Source organism: Sinohyriopsis cumingii, chromosome 5, assembly GCF_028554795.1.
Source record: "Sinohyriopsis cumingii isolate HCF-2022 chromosome 5, ASM2855479v2, whole genome shotgun sequence".
Classification (NCBI taxonomy): Eukaryota; Metazoa; Mollusca; class Bivalvia; order Unionida; family Unionidae; genus Sinohyriopsis; species Sinohyriopsis cumingii.
This window is the reverse complement of record NC_142965.1, coordinates 35,649,418-35,661,674: the sequence shown is the minus strand read 5'-3', so window position 1 is coordinate 35,661,674 and position 12,257 is coordinate 35,649,418. Positions and strand designations below refer to the sequence as shown.

Genomic DNA, 12,257 nt, shown 5'->3' with positions numbered 1-12,257 from the left:
AACAACCAGTTTTTCAGTAGATGATTCTCAATAATCTGAATTTATACAATGGTATTTTTTCTACGCAAGAATGTGTTACCATGCTTGGCAATGAATTGAGATCACACGACTAATTAACCTAGTTATTTACAGATACAGATTCAGATACGGAGACAGTCGTAGTTTACAATGGCGCAACATTTTGCTAATATATATTTAAATTGCATATAAATATTATGTGATATGAATTCTTGAAAGTTTAAGTTTTATTTCCACTCACATTTTAAGTATAATATCCTAGAATAAACAGAACTCTTTCAAAGGAAGAGCAGATATATAATTATTATGTGTGGTGTAGTGGCCTGCCGAGGCAATTGGAGTAATGTGCCTTGCCGGTTGATCCATTGTTAGGATCTGAAACCGTAACCCGAGGCGAATTCACGGATCTTTCCTTTTTTGTAATAGGTTACATTTACTTCTCGTGCATAAAACGAAAAAGTACACAGTACACATGCATAAATTTCATGTCGAACTTTTCGAACCGCTCACATCTCCCTTATGTATAAACGAATACAACCCCTTGGTAGTCATGTGATATGGATTGGTATTAGACTAAATATTTACACCATGTCCTTTCTTTGTGAATGAAATGTAAGGCACGTATTTGATGTTTCAGCTGTATTATACATACTCTATTGACCTGTCGTGAAACGCCACATTGTCTTTGGCGGAAATGCGTCATTTTTTTATTGAAATTGTTTCTTTCGGTCCATCAATTAATTATTAAATTTCGTTTCAATAATAGATTTTATTTGTTATGCAAATAAGCCGACTAACCTTACGTCACATACTGTAAATTGGGAGACAAATACGTATTGAGGCAAGTAAATATAATAAATGAAATTCACTAGACCTTCTTTGGGTAAATCAAAATGATTTTGTACTATGCAACTTGCTTTCACGTTATTCTACTTACTTAACATTGCAATCTTTGAATGATGCTCCTGTTCCATGATCGAAGTTATCGCATTATTTTTGTCATATCTCAGTTGTTTACAGTTCTTTAGGATGAGGCTTGTTTCTCTCTTCTCACAAATTGCGAGTCACAAGCTCGGTGGTGCCCAGTTGTTTGTCAGATATTGTTGATTTAGACACTAAATTTCTTGAGCGCATTTCTCGTGCCTTTACTCCAACTATTATAATTAGTCCATAATCGGTCAATAACAATTCGTATCATTACTCCGACTAACATAAATAGACCATAACAATTAGTGTCGTACTATAATTAGCATAAGCAGTCTAGAACAATTTGTGGCATTGCTGCGACTTACACACAGCCTATGGGGGCGCTCACCAGTTAATATGTACTTTAGAGAGAGTGACGTATGTAAGGCGAAGCACCTCGCATTTAAAACATGTACAGTGGAGAGAATGTTGGCATACCTCTATGCTACATTAATGTAATGTGGATGATATTTCTTTGGATATTGTACTTTTGGACGTTTTACATGATTTAAGTACACTAATAACTAAAATGACTGCTCCCTTGTGTTAAAAAAATCAGCCCGAATTAGTCTAAAGTACATTATTCATAGCAGCTATTAAAATAGGGAAAGTGAATTTTGCCAGACTAGACAATACCAGCTTATGAAAGTGCAATGAATGAATTACCAAATATATAAAATGTAAAAAAAAAAAAAAGTTATCGGCTCTTTTTTATACAATTTACCTCTGAAGTTCAGGAAGTTAAAATGACCAAGTAGAGCTAGCACTTTTGTGAAAGATGCACATCTGAAGTAAGGCCAAGCTGTATACTCTATAACCCATAGTACACCCATCAATCATACACTAAAATAAAGGGAATTGAAGGTTCTTTGAATTATACCTAAGATATACAAGGTCTTTTTTAAATAGCCAGTATAACCAGTGATGAAAGCCGGGGAAATTCTTTTTCTTTAAAATCCTAACTATGCAAAATACGAAACTGTAGAGCGCCACCTATAGCAATTCGTGCCATATTCCGACTCGCATAAAATATCAATTTGTGGCATTACTCCAAGTTTATATAAACAGTCCATATAATTTCGTGACATTACCCGTCTTATATAAACAGTCCATAGCAACTCCTGGCATTACCCGACTTACAGAAACATTCCATAGCAATTCGTGTCATTACCCGACTTACATAAGCATTCCATAGCAATTCGTGTCATTATCCGACTTACATAAACATTCCATAGCAATTCGTGTAATTACCCGACTTACATAAACATTCCATAGCAGTTCGTGTCATTACCCGACTTACATAAACATTCCATAGCAACTCGTGTGATTACCCCACTTTCATACACTGTCCATAGCGATTCGTGTCATTATCCGACTTACATAAACCGTCCATAGAAATTTGTGTCATTACCCGACTTACGCAAACATTCTATAGCAATGAAGATTTCGAACTCTTCTGGTTCTCTTGCAAAAGCGGCTCTGATATTTCTCCAGCACATCGACTAATTATTACAGTTGGCTGTCACATTTAGCCTTAGACAATTCGCTCTAAGTATCCCGCATGTAAAGTAGGACTGTTATACTGATTATAGCTTCCGTCCTACATGTTTTCCATTATAATGCCGCTGTATATTATGCAAATGTCACCAGATAAATCGAAGTGTTTCCAGTTACATTTTGAAAAGAAAAAAATGTTTGATATATATTTTCGCATACACACTGCTGCTAACCGGTTACACATGTTACTTTACAAGCTCAGCGCAGTGGGAACAACACCGTCTCTTTCCGATCGCAATCAAATAACTTCGATTCACTGAAAGAGACTCAGAAGGAATCGTAATGATATTTTCCAAAGTGATAAGTTTGTGGACGAATATCCGGCCAAATATAGACACAAAAACCTGAATAAAAAAGAGATCCCATGATAAAAAACAGGCATTGACAACAACATTCGACAACGTTTAGCCAATCAGTGAAAAAAGCTTTAATCTTTAATATCAATTTTCATCTTCTAAAACCATTGCTAAAGTTGCTATTACTGATGAAGCGTCATCGATTTATTATAATGGCGAAAGAACAATCACGAGAATGCGGGCTTTCATCACTATGCAATGGATATTGAAATGAGAGTCTGTGGAGAAAGCAAACTGAAAATGCAAACGTGTGTCCCAGATTTCGGGTCGCCAGGTCACGCTGGTTGTTTTGGAATAAAATTGAAAATGAAAATAACTGATTCTAAGTCACAAAATTAACGCAAAGAATGTAAACGTTGTGTCATTGCGAAATTTTTTCAAAAAACATTTCAGTCATGTACAAGTCTAGAGTCGTTTTACGTCATGTAAATTTTGACGTCATAATCAGAAAGTATCCACTTTATAAAAAAAGGCAAGGGTGCGTAGTTTAAGCTTTACTTCTCTTCCTCAAGGTTGATTACTGGGCGGTAAAACAGCTCTAACGAGCAAATATTTCTTATTATGTGATACAATTTGGATTCTAAACACGATTTTTCCGTGTCTAATTAGAACTTTTATTATATCAATTTATGCAAATATCCGGTCAAAACTACATTACAGTAACTCTGGAATTTCTGCATCCAGTAACCATCCCTTCACATTAAAACACAACCATTGGATTGCTTAGTAGTGAAATTAGGACATTTTAAGTGGAAATTTTGTAAACATTCTCATCGTAATCAATATGCTTAATCCGTAGTAGTTTGTATGTACTTCTTGTTGACATGTGGGTGGGTGAGTGGGGGACTGTCATGTCATGTGGTCTAATAAATGAAAATTACTAAATGACTTCCTTTTCAAACATACTGTATTTTCTGTAACATTTGTTTGCTGCTATCCTGCGCAACGACAGCATTATATCCCCTATTGAATATACTGAATCGGAACAGTTATATTGTAAATCAAACTGCCATTTGGTAGTCCTTTCCTGGGGATCATGTTTTAACCGACGATCCAGGGTAACCGGATGCCTATGGTCTGGTTCCCTTCACGTTAAGTTCTTGATAGAGTTTCACTACATTCTTAGGGAACAATAGTAGCAACCAATCACGTTTGTCCTGTACTAATCCGCAAAGATAATGAAATATGGCTAAGATGAATGTCTTGTGAAAGTGTACAAGATAAGAATAGCGTGATATCCATAAACCGCATAGTTGTACAAAATATTCCGCAATTGATGATACAGTGTTAGAAAGGCCAGTGCTAATGATGACACGGTGTTAGAATGGTCAGTGTTATTCACCTATAAGAATGAAGCGATTTCCTTTCTTTTGTTACGTGTTTAGGCTCGAATAAACAGTCACAAAAGAAAGAGTGAAAACAACAAGCTTTGAAAAATGTAACAGACAATTTATTTCCCTGGACATTTTTTGTAAGAAATGAAATAATAAGAACTTAGGTTTTAAGAATCAAATCCAAAAACAATCGAAGAATAATCCACGAATTAAATGTAAGAAGTCCTAATAATGAAATGTTCTAATGAAATCAAGAAGGATGGCGATGACGTATACTGTATCCTTTTTGGTGTTGGAATGTCTACAGTTCTGTGTTATTCACAAATAATAAATCCGGTGTTTGGATTAATGAAATATCTTTGTTCAAGAATTCTGTATGAGCACTCATATATTTCCAGGAAAAAGAATTAATCCTTTTGAATCCAAAAAATTCGAATAAACATTAAAATAACTCCAAACTGATACAACAAAAGAACACATTTAGGTCCCAGTGTTTTTAAGCCCGACTGATAAACGATGATTATTCAGTAACTCGAAACGCAAAACAAATTCCCGGATGAGGGTAAAGTATTTACATATAAACGCACGTAGTTCCAGTATGACCTTGACAAAGACCATTTTGCTCTAAGAATAGGATAAAAATGAAACGTTGTTTACTTCTCTCACTAATTTGTGAATTAAGATCGGGAGCTAGATCAACTTTAATTGTTTACAACTGAAGAATCAAGGTCAAACTATTTTCTTGACATATAATACAATTTTAAAAAAATGTTTTGAAACTTACAAACAATTCAAATAAATCAAATATGAATTAAATCAAATATACTGAACACGTTGAAAACTTAAAATGCTGATTTGTTTGTATCAGATAGCAACACTACGAGAATGCTTAAGTTACGCAAATATCAATAGCCCGATGTCGTTACCGTGAAAATCTATTGTCCTAAGGTGTGTTTTGCGCAATCTTGACCCTTTAAAAAGAGTGCCAACAGAGCCAATATGTGCTATTGACTTGCAAAAGATATATTTATTACAATGATCGATTGGCATATTGTTGATATTCCTACGTAAGTAGGTTCCATATCCACCGAATAGACTGAAAACGGCTAAATATTTTTTTTAAATTTAAAAATCAGATATTTAAAACAAAAACTTGCATAGTGCTTCTGATCTTCCAAGACGTTACTACAAGGACCTATGAGAGCGATCTGTAGGGAGCAAAACCATATGAATCCAACACTGTTATATTCTAAAGCTTGTAGTAACGTGTTGGAAGATCAGAAGCACTATGCAATTTTTTGTTTTAAATATCTGATTTTTAAAATTTAAAAAAAAAATTATATTGCTGTATAATATGAATAAACTGGCACCATATTTTAAGAGGACAGGTTATGCAGTTCTATACATGTGTGTGTTTTGATAAGGAGGAAATACAATTCTTGATAATTTTCATATGCGATGTCATTAGAATTACTGTTTATACAAACGTTGGATTGTGACATCCCGTACTCAGATATATTTATTCGACAAGATTCCTGCCTGATACAATATTCTCTGAAATAACGGCTGCCCAATTGCTATAATACGTTAACTTTGCAGATCTGAAAACAAGTCAATAATTCATGTCACGTTCAATTAATTGACTGGTTTATAACAGGTACAGCCTCATGCATGTAGACAATGTAAGTAAATAAATGGCATGGCACCTAGCCAGAGTTTATATTAAAAACTGCATAACTTACTTTTGTCAACCATGGAAAGTTTTAATTGGAAATTTATGAAAGGACCCAAAGGTTTGTAAATTATGGATTATGTTCTAGGTGTTATTGCGCAGTGAACTAGCATTAGCAAATATAAAAAAATAGGAAACATGTACAGTAATGGGCAATCTATGCTTCAATTCAATCAATAAATTAAAATATAGAATCCATAAAATTTATAAAGCCTATAAAATTTGTAATGTTGAAAAGGGGATATACAATACTTCATACATACATACATGCATACATACATACATACATACATACATACGAGTGCAAATTTATAAACATTGACAAAGACCATCAATTCGAGACGTGTATGAACTTTGAAGAAAAGTTTCTGTTTACGAACTTGTTTTGAAAATTGTATGCCAAAGCTTCAATTTTGCTCATTTAACATTTCTATCAGCATGGAGTTTCTTAGAAAAAAGCTATATTTATGTGAAATTTTATACCACCCTCTGATGACAATATATAGAGTAAAGCATATGAATTTATATAGCATGTATTTGCAGGTAAATTTGAAAGACATGATGAAGTTTAGAAACGTGCAGCCTTTAAACAAAAGGTTTCTGACAAATAGTCTGACATCAGTCTCTTGTAAACTCAGTAAAAATGCCCAGTGAAGGATACACAATACATGTTTCAATTAATGTACATTTTTCTGTTTTAATTTGTATATAAATGCAGCAATTTTACAATGAAGTCAATAGTAATAACAAAGCGAGTTCAAACGATGCATGGAATATATTACTTTGATACAGTCGTCGTTGTAAAAAAACTGAATGTGGAAACATTTTTGACGAAGTTTATTTGGACCTACATTGTGATACACGATTTAACAATTACATCATGGCTGTAAATTGTATGCTACCTTGGATACTAATCTTATCTTTATAATCTGTCATTTAACAAACAGGGAAAGCACGTAAGTATAGTGTGTAATCTTAATCTTTTAAATAAATCACTTAGTCTAGTTATTTGCACCACAAAAAGTATAAATGGTAATTACGTTTCTGCATTGATTATATTACTACAAGTAGAATCGGAGTAAGACTTTGTAGCTGTTTATAAAACAAAACCTTGAAACTATAATATTATAAAATAGTTGTTATCCTTTATAGTATTCAAACTCTTGCATTTTTCACAGTACTTGCAACGTCTTGAAGGTGAAACAGATATGGGTAAGTTAAAGTATTAAACCAGTACGAAGACGAAACATTTTGATTATTAGTAATCAAGAACGTTAAATAATCAGCACGAAACGGTACACTTCTGTTGGGTCAGAGGCACGAAACGGTACGCTTCTGTTGGGTTAGAGGCACGAAACGGTACGCTTCTGTTGGGTTAGAGGCAGCCAAACGTACGCTTCTGTTGTGTTAAAGGCAGCCAAACGATGCGCTTCGCTTGAAGTAGAGGCAACGAAATACTCAAGAGTGGTCATAGGCGGTACAATGAGCAAGTAAGATTGAAAACCGGCAAGAGAAAGTACAAAAACAGGGACAGTGTGATTGAAGGAACGAAACGGTACTATGCGGTATGCGAACATATTATGTAAACCGTACACTGTTGGTAGTGTAAGACGTTACAAGTACTGTTGCACTATTGTTTGTTCAGTTAAGATCGTTTTGGAGTTATCTGCTTCTTGTTCACAAAATGTCGTGTTTGGGTTAGTACACGCCACCGCTTCAGCTGAAGGTAGCACGCACTCTTATCATCCACCATATCGCACTAGAAACATTGACTGAACACTTTTCATTTTTCCCATTTATTGTTTGTCCTACTTATAATTTCAGGTAAATTTATAAACGTTCAGACGTACCTTTTATATAACGTTTACAAATAATCGTTACAGTATTGTAAAAAAAGTTGCATTAAAAACTATTGAATATCTGAGAGGAATTTAACTTTTTCTATCGATCACTCAAGTACTACTGTAGCACTATACAACTGGCTTTCGTAAACTTGTATCAATTTTGTACTATGCTTTAATTTATAGATGGAGTCTGAATATGTTTTTCTTGTCATGTAATATTTTGTATAAATTTAATTTGTATTTATATAGAAAACAGTTATAAAAGAAATTTATTTGGATGGTTCCTGAATTGTAACAAATATTTTAAGAAGTGCACTTTCAAATTTTATCACCTACCGCTTGTCTTCATTAGTGTCTTAATGTCATCTTAAAACGCTCGTTGCCACACTGTAACCATGCACTTAATAGCATCACATACCAACGTCATTGTGTCATGCAACGTAATACGTTACATTTAATTAATTTAGTCTTAATTAATTAGTTTTCTTTTGCATGTAATTGATGAAATTGATTGAATAATACCATATATCAATAACCTCAGTTTACAATATGCCTCTCATTGGAAGAAACTCATGACATATAATATATTATTCACTGCAAGAACCTCATGAATACAATATGACATTCACTGCAAGCAAATCCTGGCGTACAGTATGTTACTTCAAGGATCTGATGGTATGTAATATGACATTGCAAGCAACACCTGAAATACAATATTGTACTCACTGCAAGCATTTCATGGCATGTAATATGACGTTCACTGCAAGCAATATATGACATACAATATGACACTCACTGCAATCAACACATGGCATGTAATATGACACATGACATATAATGCGACATTCACTAAAAGCAATATATGACATACAATATGACTCTTGCTGCAGGCAACACATGACGTAATATGACACTGCAAACAACACATGACATACAGTGTGACTCTCTGCAAGCAAAACGATATCATGTAATATGACACTGCAAGCAATACATGTCATGTAATATGACAATGCAAGTAATACATGACATGTAATATGACACTGCAAACAACACATGACATAATGTGACACTCACTAAAAGCAATATATGACATACGATATGACTAGCTGCAGGCAACACATGACATGTAATATGAATCTGCAAGCAACACATGACATACAGTGTGACGCTCTGCAAGCAAAATGATGGCATGTAATATGACACTACAAGCAATACATGTCATGTATTATGACAATGCAAGCAATACATGGCATGTAATATGCCACTGCAAGCAATACATGGCATGTAATACATGACATGTAATATGACACTGCAAGCAATACATGTCATGTAATATGACACTGCAAGCAATACATGGTATTACACATGGCATTACTATGACATGCAAGCTGTTAAATGGCATGTAATAAGACACTGCAAGCAATACATGGTATGTAATATGACACTGCAAGCAATACAATGTCATGTAATTTGACACTGCAAGCAATACATGGCATGTAATATGACACTGAAAGCAATACGTGGCATGTAATATGACACAGCAAGCAATACATGGTATGTAATATGACACTGCAAGCAATACAGTGTCATGTAATATGACACTGCAAGCAATACATAGCATGTACTATGATACTGCAACCAATGAATAACGTACAATGTAACACTCACTGCAAGCAACACTTGACTTACAATATGACTGCCATTGCAATCAATACAATGACATATACTATGATAATGCAAGCACTACACGGCATGTAAGATTGTAAGATGACACTGCAAGCAATACGTGACACGTAATATGAAACTGCAAGCAATACATGGCATATAATATGACACTGCAAGTAATAAATGGCATGTAATATGACACTGCAAACAATGCATAACATACAATGTGACAACTCAATGCAAGCAAAACATGATATACAATGTGACTCTCACTGCAAGCAAAACAATGTCATGTAATATGACACTGCAAGCAATACATGTCATGTAATATGACACGGCAAGCAATACATTACATCTAATATGACACTGCAAGCAACACATGACGTACAATAGGACTCACCGCAAGTAAAACAATATCATGTAATATGACACTGCAAGCAATACATGGCATGTAATATGACACTGCAAGCAACACATAACATACAGTACAACTCTCACTGCAAACAAAACAATTGCATGTAATATGGCACTGCAAGCAATACATGGCATATACTTTGACACTGCAAGCAATGCATAACATACAGTGTGATTCTCACTGCAAGGAAAACAATGGCATGTTATATGACACTGCAGGCAATAATGGCATGATGTATGACACTGCATGCAATACATGGTATATAAAATGACACTGCAAGCAATGCATAACATACAATGTGACACTCACTGCAAGCAACACATGGTATACAGTATGCCGCTCACTGCAAGTACCATATGACAAACAATATGACACACCGGAAGCAGCTCATGACATAATATATTTCAGCTCATTTCATACAATTCATATCAAAGCAATAAACATGTGAGATTCTATATCTTTTGGTTTTCTACTGAAATTAAAATTTTGGAAGTGTTACAAAATGTGTAATGTGACGCAATATTTTTCATTGTGTTATATGTTAGTTTCTTTCTAAATAAAGCCATTATTTGTGCACACATACCTAATTCGACACCTCAAATTAACCTCTCCTCATTCAAGTAAACTTTAGACTTACGATACAATCATCGACATTTGGAATGGAAATAAAAGAAATCTGAAGACAGTGTACAATGTAACATTTCCAAGCAACATTATTAGCATCACTTGGAGTTTTAAATAACTATTTAAACGTTTCTTTTCAGCTTTAATCGTGTATAATTTTAGCAGTTTTACTTTTCTTAACAATAAATTAGTGACGTTGTAGAACTGGTAAATGTTATTAGACATAGTTTTCGTAAATTATTATGTTTTCAAAAACACTTTTGGATTATAGCTGACTCGTATTATCAGATTATTACCCCTGCATTTAGTCAATAACAGGATTATAAACCGTTATATTTTGTCTTTGGTTTATTGAAAATACTGAAAGTAAATAATTTCTCTACGATTCCAAATATACTTTACAGCTGCTTTTCTCTCATGGTTAGATATTGATATTTCAATTCAGTGTGACTGCATATTAACTAAAATAAAAACATGACCGCGAATCTGCATTTTATGAAGTTCCATAATCACCCGAAGGCCATCCTTAAACTTAGAAGGGCGAAGTTATTATATCATGCAAGTACAATACATAAATCAGTATGTTAATACACTTTAGACACAATAATATCCTAAAAATTCCAACGTCAGTATGTTAAAACACTTTAGACACAACAATATCCTAAGTATTTCAACGTCAGTATATTAATAGACTTTAGAAACAACAATATCCTAAAAATTCCAACGTCAGTATGTTAGTAGACTTTAGACACAACAATATCCTAAAAATTCCAACGTAAGTATGTTAATAGACTTTAGACACAAAAATATCCTAAAAATTCCAACGTAAGTATGTTAATTGACTTTAGACACAACAGTACCCTAAAAATTTCCAACGTCAGTATGTTAATAGACTTTAGACACAACAATATCATAAAAATTCCAACTTAAGTATGCTAATTGACTTTAGACACAACAGTACCCTAAAAATTTCCAAGTCAGCATGTTAATAGACTTAAGACACGACAATATCATTAAAATTCCAACGTAAGTATGTTAGTAGACTTTAGACACAACCATATCCTAAAAATTCCAACGTCAGTATGTTAATAGACTTTCGACACAAAAATATCCTAAAAATTCCAACGTAAGTATGTTAATTGACTTTAGACACAACAGTACCTAAAAATTTCCAACGCCAGTATGTTAATAGACTTTAGACACAACAATATCCTAAAAATTCCAACGTAAGTATGTTAATTGACTTTAGACACAACAGTACCCTAAAAATTTTCAACGTCAGTATGTTAATAAACTTGAGACACAACAGTACCCTAAAAATTCCAACAAAAGCAGCAGCTTATATTAACCATTAATGCTGTTTGTACGACCTGCATTTTCTCTTTCTACACAAAGGCATAATTTTGAAGAAGGTTAATTTTTTGCGAAAACATGGCTTTTGGAGTATCGAAACGTACGAATCTGTATATAACAGTTGTATCAAATTACTATCTATACATAACAAAACCGATGAGAGAAATATGCTTTAAAAAAGCTCTGAATAATTTGTTTGATTTGAAATAATTGGAGATTTTCTTTAATTTTATTATATATAGGTTTCAAATATTTCTGACTGTTTGTCTTTTTATTGAAAACATAAAGTTTGTTTATTTTACTAAATGTAAACACAAATGCATATACGATAGGAATTAGATATTTGGCGAGGAGGGAATTATTTTCGAGGATGGTCGAAAGTAATTTCGAAAC

The 12,257-nt window shown here is 33.6% G+C and overlaps 1 protein-coding gene and 1 long non-coding RNA gene across 2 annotated transcripts in view; one reads left to right on the top strand and one right to left on the bottom strand.

Moving 5' to 3' along the window:
• LOC149798935 (uncharacterized) overlaps positions 1 to 1,090 on the bottom strand; it is a 41,411-nt gene extending 40,321 nt beyond the window's left edge. The window contains exon 1 of the long non-coding RNA XR_016421043.1: positions 956 to 1,090. This is a non-coding gene — a long non-coding RNA (uncharacterized LOC149798935). The remainder of the gene's footprint in view (positions 1 to 955) is intronic.
• LOC149798934 (uncharacterized) overlaps positions 1 to 12,257 on the top strand; it is a 32,545-nt gene that overhangs the window by 3,769 nt on the left and 16,519 nt on the right. The gene's annotated exons all lie outside the window — the stretch shown is intronic.